Here is an 11,192-nt window from a genome sequence, read left to right as displayed (position 1 = left end):
TGCTGGTCTTTGACTAGATCTTATTTTGTGATGAACTAGAATAGAGAGATACAAGCAATCCTGAAGGGTCATCCTCTGTCTCTTTGTCACAATCAGCCAGTTTGACTTACTAAGTGCTACTGATAGACCATATAGTTCATGTTCACTTAAATATGGATTAAGCTAAAAGACTCCAGCTTTAGAAGAGATATAGCTCTGCTTATTCTATTAAATGAGTACAGTATCCTTTGCCTGAAAGAGACATATAAGATTTAATTTATTCATCTGTTTAACTGATTGCTTGTTAAATGCTCTGAGGTGAATGATGAAGTGTGAACAAAAGTCTTGCTGATAGTATATTTCTGTGGTAGTTGGGGGGGTGCAGTGGGAAGGTGCTGTATCAGGAAAATTAAAGTACTTTGAAGCAAAACCCTGTGGGAAGGTTCAGCCTATATTCATACTGAAAGCCATCATCAAGTTGTAAATGAATGGCTGGGCCTCTGGACTGAGGAAGTTAGTTATCCACGAATAAGTAGCCTCTCCACACTGCTGACTGCTCTGTTGTCGTAGCCATCTTCCACAAGTGAAGTCACAACAAACTTGACTCTGATTATTTGTATAGATGCAAAATGTGAGGCAAATTCTGCTCAGAGTCTGAAAATTACCGTGGCTGAGCTTAAGTCACCTGTGGAGTTTCTTCCCCGTTACTCTTTTAACATATTCCCTGAGCCTGACTCCTGACACAAATACAATTCTTCATTACTCTTGAAATGCAATACAGCATGAGATCTTATGTGTATCAAGTACTAAGGACAAAAATTCATTTATGGGAAAAAAAAAAAAAAAAGTCAGGTGAAAAATGTCGGGTGGAACCTTGCAAGCACTACTATTGGCTGTAACACAGGGGACCAGACATAAGAACAGACTACTCAGAACTTATGTGATGACTGTTCTGCATTGGGTTAAGCCTTATATCAGATTATATTGGATTTTCCCCAAACTTGCCATATGTTTTGCCAAAAAAAGACTTCAGTGAGTTTCAAACAGCTCTCTTAGCTTGTCCACTGAGGACTATCAATATAAGATAGCAGGTTTTGTCCAGGAAGTCCTGATAACTTCAGTATTAGACTTGGGAAGGATCCTTTAAGGAAATACTAAAAAAATTAATCCATTCTTGTGCTCATCTCACTTGCTATATGTTTATGCTCACTGAGACAGAACATTTTAGAGGATAGTTTTTAGTCCGGCACAATAGGACTGCTAAACTTTATGTGGCACCTCAGTCATTCATTCTGGCTTCCAGACTTCAATAAAACGTGTCCCTAACCACTGTTTTTATGCAGATGAACACATACAGAGTACTGCAGTAGGTGGGCATGCCAACCAACTACATGTCCAAGAATAATTTGTGAAACATAGACATAGTACATACAACATGACTCAGAAAGCCAAACCCTCAGTGTCAAATTTACATAATGTCCAAGAAAGACATTAGACATCCACATCTACATCTGTGTCCAAGAACAAGATACTATGGCGCCAGATTAGAAATACTGAAACATTTCTGCCCCAAAAGTTTATATTAAATTACTAAATTAAACTGCTGTGAAAGAGGTATAAAGTAACAAATTATTCAGAATAATCCTGAATTGATAACCCTAGAGACTGTGCTCTTTTCAAAAGCTTGTGACCATCATATGACAATATTTCCATACCTCCCTGTAACATAGACATCAAATGACTTCAGAGTAGAATCCCATTACTGAGGAAGCCATTCACTTTCCAAAACAATTAGATTGGTTCTTCAAATGTTCTGGAATCACTTAGAAACTGATTTTGATACCAGTTCAGCTGGGCTACTCTGTTATTTTGACAAATTGCTCAGTGCTTGAGAGAAGCCATGGTAACTACCTTGAAACACATACAGATGTAAAAGAATTCTACAAATAGGAAAGGATCACGATATTCACCACAGATAGTTAAAAAGAAAATGATCAAATTGAAGTTAAGGAAGTTTAAGTTTAAATATTTGTAAAGCACTTCTTAGCACTAAGGACTCTGAAGAAATTGATTAGGAAGATTGTACTTTCAAAGTTCTAAGCATATGATAGATTTCAAGAATGGCTTAGGTAGTTGATTCTACCATAGACAGGAGAATGGACTATCTCTTATCCAAAATCCCTTACAGCAATATTTTCCCCCTATGAAAACCTTGACTAAACCTATATAAAACACTAGGAAGTAAGACAGTTAAAATTTTCAATCAGTATTAACAGGTTCAAGCTCAGGCTCAAGCTAGTAACATGTGGAGATCCTTTAAAAAATCCCCAGAGCCACCTAGTCCCCCCATGTATTGTTACTTTCCACAAGCGTGTTTTCAGTGTTGGACAGGAAGCGATCACAAGTAGCTAAAATCTTTCTAACTGAAAGACATCAGAGTGGTTAAAAGCAAGTGTATGGTTTTTCAGCAGATCATGAACTTGTCCAGGAAATGACAGCAAGATGATATTATAGAGAGATGTCCATGAGAGATTATAGAGAGAAATCCCCATCCCTGAAGGTGTTTGAGGCCAGGTTGGATGGGGCTTTGAGCAACCTGGTCTGGTGGGAGGTGTCCATGTCCATTGCAGGGGACTTGAAAACATGATCTTTAATGCCCCTTTCAACCCAAACCATTCTGTAGTTCTATGATTCTATAATGAGGACTCAGCATTACATATGAGACAAACAGCAATAGGATGCAATGCTTGAAGTATGTCATCATGATGGTTCTTCTCACAACAAGACACATCTTTCTCACTTAATATGGTCAGGAAGAAAATTGTAATTAATTTATATTTATTTGTTGGAAATACAACATCTAAACAGGACTTCATTATTTTAGCTTCCAAAACAGAGTTACTGAGAAGAACACAGTAACATGCAAATACAGTCTTGCTTTGGAGCAAAATAGTACATATGTTTCAGAGAAGCATAAACTGAACTTTGCAAAAGCACTGTAATAACCAACATAATGCTTGGTGTGTTGTTCACATGTATAACAGTCAACTGACTCAAATAAGAGATGCAGGAAAGGAAGGGGAGGCTGGATAGATCTAGGGCCACACATGGAAATTTTATTGAAAATATTTAGTTCTAGTCACTTCTTTAAACAAGTAGCTAGATCACTGTTACAACATTACAGAACAGTAAAATGGATCATATCAGTATTGTAAAGAAAAATTACAGCCATAATCTTCATTGAAAAGGTATGTCCTTAATCTAGCAAACTAATATAACTGGGGCTTCATGCCGAGGGATGAGTGCAAGATACTGCTATGCAAATACATGCATCAAAAGCAATGAAGAACCTAAGTGTGGCTAGACCAGGAAGCACAGAAATGGAAATAAGGGATATTGAGAAGAATTATTTAAATTAACTTTGCAGAACCTTACAGAAAAGGTTCAGTTTAAGTTTTGGACAATGCCTGAGCCTGAGGGAGAAGTTCAAATGTTCTTCAAACCCAGTCCTAGAAGCAAGTTTCTATTTGGTTCTAATTATTAAATTAGATATGATTTTTGTTTGTTTCAGTCCCTCCTAGATTGTCTATATTGTAAACATTTTACTGGTAACATTATTGTGTTTTATATAAATATGCAGAATTTTTTTAACTTGAGCCAGATCACATTTAAAAAAGCACCATGTAAAAAGGACAGCCCCAATTAAACAGAGGACAGCTGGCAGTACTATTGCAATACATAGAAACCTTGTGCCTTTTCCTGTCTGTTTTTTACTGAGCATGAAATCCGCAACAGATTTCTTGCCACCTAGGTAGAACTGAACAAGATACACTCTCTCATTTTTCCCTTCAGATGCATGTAGCCAGTATGTATGGAGCCACAGCTCTGAGTGTGGTACTGTGCAGCAGTTTATGCCTCCACAGGCACATGAAATGAAGCCCATGCCAACCCAGGTGCTTCTGCAGTGGATGTTGAGATGGTTTAGCCAGCACAGTAAACCAGAGCTCTATCATAGAACATGATTTAGAAAATCCATTAGGGAAGAAGCTTTTCACTTTGACAGCTGTTCTCAGCTAACACATCAGACTGCTCTTTGGAATAATGGCAATGTAGAGCAAGAATGGAAGTAGGTTACATGGTAGAAAAAGGGCAAATAGAGCTGATGTAGTCAGTGTTTTATGTCATATTCCAGTGAGGACTCCACCCTGCTTTGAATATTGTTTGCTATAAAGACCAATATGTGCAAGAGGATAGAGACAAATCAGAAAACAATAATAATAATAATAATAATAATAATAATAATAACAAAGTCATAACACAATAGTAAAAATACTATAAGCAGAAAATGCGGGAAGCTGGCTATACAGTGTCCTGGAAGACCTGCATTGGTGCAATTACCAGTACTTCAACACACAGTCTGCAGTGAATAAAGGAACTACATCAATACAATATCTGATTTAATCGTTCATGGCAGACACTTGACATTGTTTAATGAGCTGCAGCTTCTACAGTCCACTGCGTTTGTGACCATGAGTAATTATTGCTTAGTTTAAATACTTATTTGGATTTATATTTTTTCATTAATTGCTCTTGCAAACAAGACATCTTGTTCATCTTTCTCTCATGTACCCAAAGAGCATAAAACTAGAAGAGAATACCACTTCACCTTCACAAATTTCTTATTAATATCTATATTTGACTTAATCAGTTTCTAACTGACTACAGCCTAGGAATACCTGAAGAGAGAGTCCAGTTTTGTCCCATTTATGTGTTTTATTTAAAATTTGTGTTTGTCTGTCTTCAATGTTAATCTTAGTTTCAATTCTAACATTTTCCACTTTATCTAAAAGCTAGTGATAACCAGTGTTTTATTCTCTGTGAAGAACATGAATCAAGTCACTCTCAGAATTCTGAAGAGCTACTCAGACAGATTTTTTTTGGTTGCCCAGCATAAGGTACATCGTTCTGATAATGTTCTGATAAAGACTCATTTTTTTATGGCAGCATCTACATTGTCTACAGTATCCTACTATGCACAAGAAAAATTAAACTTTCTGTTTTTTTCACCCCTGTCTGAGGATGACATTAGTCCATCTTTTGTTATTATTTTTTTGTGTGTGTGAATTAAATTCACATGGTTATGTAAGAAGTATACATTTATTTCCAGATCACTGATTAAAACATTGATTGGCACCAGTCACAGAATTTTCTAGGCTGGAAGAGACCTCAAGATCATCAAGTAAAGTCCAAGTGCATATTCCTGGAACTCCTGTCTAAACTCTCTATTCAATAGTTTTTCTGTGATTGCTATTTTTTGCACATTGATATATCTTTTAACATGTGTTTTACTGCTATCTTGTAGAGGTAATTTTTGTAACTGAAATATGGTGTGATGCTAAATGGAAAGTTTATAAAATGTAGTATATCTACATTGTCATTTTATGTATCAAAATTGTTATCTAATTTACTTCTTGAGGTCAAAATCTCCTTTGAGCTCTATTAGCTATTACTATCTTTTCATTCTCTGGCTTAAAAGTGCTGTAGCAGAAATTACATAATGCTGGCTGGCTTATATACTCATAAGTTACCCCACATGACTTTCTGATGATAATTACTATTTTGTATGTTATGTATAAGGAATCTGATTTACTTCAATAATTTTCCAGGTACTCTGGGTAGATGGAGCCCAAAGAGTCCAAAGAAGAAAGAGAAACAAAATTATCACCACTGCATCTGATTTGCTGAACATAAATTCACTTCTCTGTTTCCACTGAAATTGTAAATGGTCTGATAATTATACAGCTAATTATTAAGACAGTGGCTTGCTGTAGGAACATAACACATTAGAAAGTCCATGATGTTTTTGTTGCTTATGAATCATTAATAACAAGTTGCAATATGGAAACTTATCCAGTAAACCAAGCAATGAATTACTGAATCTCTCTGAAAATGTAAAGTTAACTTTCCTTTTCCCTAACACATATTACTTCTATTAGCACAGCTGCAGGTATAAAGTTGATCACAATTTTTCTCTATTCCAGCCCTTTTGCCTAAAATAGAATCCATTACTTGGAGTTTCTCTGACAGAAGTTTATCCAAGAGTTTTAATTTATCTGTTTATGGAAATTCTGCTGCTTCCTCAAATAGTCTGGGTGTTGAACTGGCTTTTTGATGTGAAAGGTTTTTCTGATATCCAATAAAATTTTCCTTGATACAAATTTATCTAATTAATTCATATTCTGTCTTCTGCGGGGATGAAAACAATTGATCACCATCTTCTTTGTAATAACCTTTTATGCATCTGAAGCCTGTTATCATAGCCTTTTCATTCTTGTCTTTTGCAGACTAAACAAACTACATTCTTTCATACTTGCTTTGGAGGTCATGTTTTCTAAACTGCTTATCATCCTTATTACTCACAATAAATTATCTCAAATTTTATCTTTCAGAAAATGTATCTACTCCCCAGTAAGTGCTTACCAATACCAGGTAGCATGAAAAAAACACACCCTCACTCCGTCAAGTGATACACACTTAATAACATTCTGGAATGCCATTTGACTCTTTTATAAATGAACATTTACTTCCATCTGTGTCCCCATCTAGTTTCCTGCATTTGCCAACTCCACATGTGCATTCAAGTAGTCAGCAAACAATACTTAAGATGGCTTTCAACCAGCTGTGACTTTATATTAGTTTCACTGAGACCATATGTCCCTACTTTGCTCAAGAGTGTCACAGAAGACTGCATGAAAAGCACCCAAGCACTGCAGATAAGTATTAACGCAGACTCTGACAATTACCATCCAAAGCCAAAATTCATATAAACTGAGAGTCTCCCCTTTCAGCCTGCCACCCTTATTTTCTACAGACTCCTGTCTACCAACTCCAGCTACTGCTCTGGGACTTTAGTTAACAGGTTTGCTTCTTGAGATACAGAAAGTAAGAGTCAGGCTAAATTGGATGGGTTTTCATATAAACCTCATATAGGCAAGTGTTTACTTTAGTTAGTTTTCTCTAACATTTAACACGTGTAACTTGTTTACTTTATTCTAACACTTGCCAAGCCTGAGTGTCTAACAAACAGCCAACTGCATCTATAATAATCCAAAGCAAACCGATGCATCCCTGGTATCGTGTTTTACATGTCTGGAAATAACTAGTTAGCTTGTGTCTAGTGACAGGTCATTTTCTGATAATTACACCCAATATTATATCATATAAAAAATGAAATCAGGAACATCTGTTATAGTCATGAGTAACAGTTAATTGAGGTCAGCACTAGAAAGGCCTTTAGGCTTTTGCTTCCCTGCCTTCAGACAGGAGTGATCAGGATGCAGCACATCTGTGAAATGCACTCCATACAGCTTGTGAGCATGCCCACTGTTGTTCTTATGTTTAATAAGAAAACACAAATCACAGGACTCAAAATTCCAGCAATAATTCCTCTCCAATCTCATAAAAGAAACAGAAATTTCAAGATTTAAAAAAAAAAAAAAAAAAAAAAAAAGAGAGAGAGAGAGAGAGAGCAAAGAGCTGTATCAGACCAAAAAAAAAATTCTTTTTGGAAACACTGTTACATCATATCATATCGGTGCTATACAGCAATTGAATCTAATTTTTCACAGGTTTGTCATAAAGGCACAATTTCCCCTGTACAGTATGCATGTTGTTCTCCTTCACTCTTACAATATTTTCCTTTTATCTACTAGTCCTACTTGCCAGTACAACTGCATTAATTTGCCTTTTCAGGTTCTTCCAGAAACTGTTTAATAGAAAAACAAAGTACCAGATCTGCAAGCTTCCAATGTTCTGGCAACAGTGTTGTTTGAAACAAGAGGATACACCATCCATTTTGTCCATAAGAAATGTCGTATCTCAGTCTCAACAGCATGTAACTGCTGGCTCATCCTGAAAAAATTATTCTATTTATTCCATCAATTTATTATAAACTATTTTTACTGACGATTAAACCTGAGAAACTCCAACAGAGTTTACCCTGTCAAGAAAGGTCTACACTTGGGTACTTACCTTGAGCTCCACAAAGAATATGCATACACACACAAAAAAATCATCACTGAATACCACTGGAAAATTTTGTTTGAGAACAATTTTTTTTTTTTCTGCTAATTTTTTATCAAAAGGCAAATAACCTTTCATTAGATTTAGTAAACAAGAAGCCAGATGTCAGAAGTGAAAAATAATATTGTTCAAAAAATATTGCTCATTAAAAATACACAGGCATTACAGCAGCTTACTTTAACACTACTAAGTTTTGAAGAAAGGATCTGGCAGTTGGCAAGAATTTTGAATTTCATTCTGCCATTCTCTATATGAAGATATGCCCAACTTGGACAAATTTATAGCTGTTATCTATGCTTACATCGTATGACCCTAACTGTAGAGAATGTTCTGGAACCAAGGAGCAGAACCTGAGACACTTTCTGTCCCTTAAAACTTTATTATCCTTGGATACAAGTTTCTGCATGCTTCCTTCCTCTCTAGCCACAGTACTTTGGCCCCTTAGCTCTATAACAGCAATCCTCATGGTGAGAAGTGGGATAATTGCAATCTCCTTCATACCTTCTGCACTGATGGTAAGAGCTCTTCTTAGGAATCAGAGGATGGCAAATAGCCTTGGACTGTTACAAAGGTGACTGCTCTGGCTCTTTTCCTTCCTGACTGAGTCTTAAAAGAAAAAGTAGACCCAAAGCCAATGACATTTGAAGTATGAAGCACGTGGCCAAACTCTGACCCTATCTATAAGGGACTGGACCCACCCTGTGAACCCTACTTTTCCACACACTTTGAAAGCAAAGAATATGTATGTATGGTCAGGAAAACAACAGATTCTGAAACATTTATTCCATGAGTCAGCTTGGACTCTGGCAGATTTTTTTGCAGACCATTAAAAATCCCACTATACACCAAGTTCTTCCCCTTAACTTTTTAGGGAGCTCATAACCTTCATTCAAGCTTTGAACTCTACTCCCAAGGCCAAGTACAAAGAAACTGCTTTGTTTACCCTTTCTCCAGAACTCACCACTATGTAGTTACCAGGCAAATTCTAAACATAATGTATTACTCAGCTTTCTTTTCTTTAAGCTCAGACCCAATGCACTTCTACACATGCACCCTGCGGTGCCAATCCTTTATATGCATAATATCTTTATCTATTCACAATAGTCACAGAAAGCAATTAAAGAAGTTGTATTTCTGATGAATTTTTTTTTTATTTTCTTTTGTTTAGCAATAGGCTATTTTTTTTTATTCTAAAAGGATACTTGGAGGAGTTATTTAGTCTTTTGAATAAAAGCAGCAAGTGATCAGCTGCAAGCTCTTTAACATTTGTTAAAAATTGTAGATAAATCAGAGGCAGCCTCCAATTTTGCAATACATGTTTTAGAAAACATTTAAAAAATATATGCAAACATCTCCACTACACATCATCTGGGATGTTTTCTATGCTACTGTTCCAGTAAAGCAAAAGGTAAGGATATTGACAATACAGGGGGACAAGGGATATTGGAAGTGAGACAGATAGTGTTAAAACACATTCAGTTGTGCTTGGGTGATAAAGGAGCAATATGAAGACTAGCTTATCTTTGAGACTGGAAATGTACAGAGGCTATATGGTGCGTGCTAAGAGCAGGTTGCTGAATATGAGCAGTGCCTTACTGAAACCTTATTGATGCTGTAACTAAGATACCAAATGTGGTGCCCTGATGTGATTTCAGTCTGTATCTTTAATTGCAAAATGACTAGCTAATTTTGCAATTAATTAATACTGAATTTAGGGGCTCAAGTCTGTTTTCTAAATGTTTTTCAACATGTTCTTAGAGTCATATGAAGAGTCATAAGAAGAGTCATATGAAGAGTCACTGAAGAGCTAAGGAACCTCAAATGAGGAAGGGAGATTAAATAATATGAAGCTTCTATTTTATTTGGCTCTGACAGAATGAAATTCTCTTTCCTGCTTAAGCTGGGAAGAACAGGAGAAAATCCATATTAAACGTATTATTACAGCCTTATGCTTGACTTCTGAAGGATAACTGTTGAGTGCTAGATCCTTGTGTCACCTCAAACCAAAAGCTATCCTTCTTTGAAATGTTTACTGTAGAAGACAGGAAATCTGTTTGCAATCTTAACCACAGACCAAACTTTTCAAACGATGTCTCTAGTGCCTAAGCAAAAAGATAATCTTGTGGGCAAGGCACTGGACCGGAATTCTGACCTCAAATCTTAGCTGCCAGAGTGGCTATATATGACCTTGGAAAGCCATTTAGAGACAGATATAAATAAAAAAGCCTAAAATAAAAATTCAAAAGTATGTCTGTGGCAGATGATAGGTGTCTGAATTATTTTTTTTTAATCTAATAACCTTCATTTGGCTGCTGCTTAAATTGTGTAGGCACTTTTCTCTTTTTGGTCAAGATTTCCTAAACTGTATTTGTTGTACCTCTGAGCAAGATCCATCATGTCAGTTTTAAGCTCCTTCCTAAGCATGGTTTCTTTCTGGGTGGGGTACTCTGAGCAGATGAGGATTCAGGCAGTTGATCTCACGTCTGCAATACCAAAACTACAAAAACTATCATACAGGTGGTTTATCAAAAAATGGTTGGAAGGGAAGATCACTTAATTCCAACCCTCTTGCCATGGGCAAAGACATCTGCCACCAGACCAGGTTGCCCAAAGCTCCATCCAGCCTGGCCTTGAACACTTCCAGGGGCATCCACAGCTTCTCTGGGCAACCTGTTCCAGTGCCTCATCTCCCTCACAGTGAAGAATTTATTCCAAATCTCTTAATCTACCCATTTTTTAGTTTAAAGCTGTTACCCTTTGTCATATCACTACACATCCTGACAAAGAGTCCCTCTCCAGATTTCTTGTAGACCCCCTTTGGGGTCTACTGGATGGGCTACTTTCTTCCACAACATAGTGACTGGCAAAACTAATATTTTCCTTACATAGCCTTAAGAATGGTGTTTGTTCCTCAGACCTTTGGTAGGTATGACACTTTCAGAGATTCGTCTAACCCTGTGGAACAACCCCCTCTATCTCTGTCCATCACACTGTGGGTGCAATTACAAGGTAAACAAGTAAATACCTTTTATTTAAGTGGAAGAAGCTCAGTTCCCCTAAGAAAGAAGAGTGACCACTGGCTCAAAATTTTTGTTTCTGATGCTTAATAATATCAGAATACCCTTGCCTAG

Source organism: Oxyura jamaicensis, chromosome Z (assembly GCF_011077185.1).
Source record: "Oxyura jamaicensis isolate SHBP4307 breed ruddy duck chromosome Z, BPBGC_Ojam_1.0, whole genome shotgun sequence".
NCBI lineage: Eukaryota > Metazoa > Chordata > Aves > Anseriformes > Anatidae > Oxyura > Oxyura jamaicensis.
The sequence above is the reverse complement of the archived record's forward strand: the minus strand, read 5'-3'. Positions refer to the sequence as shown.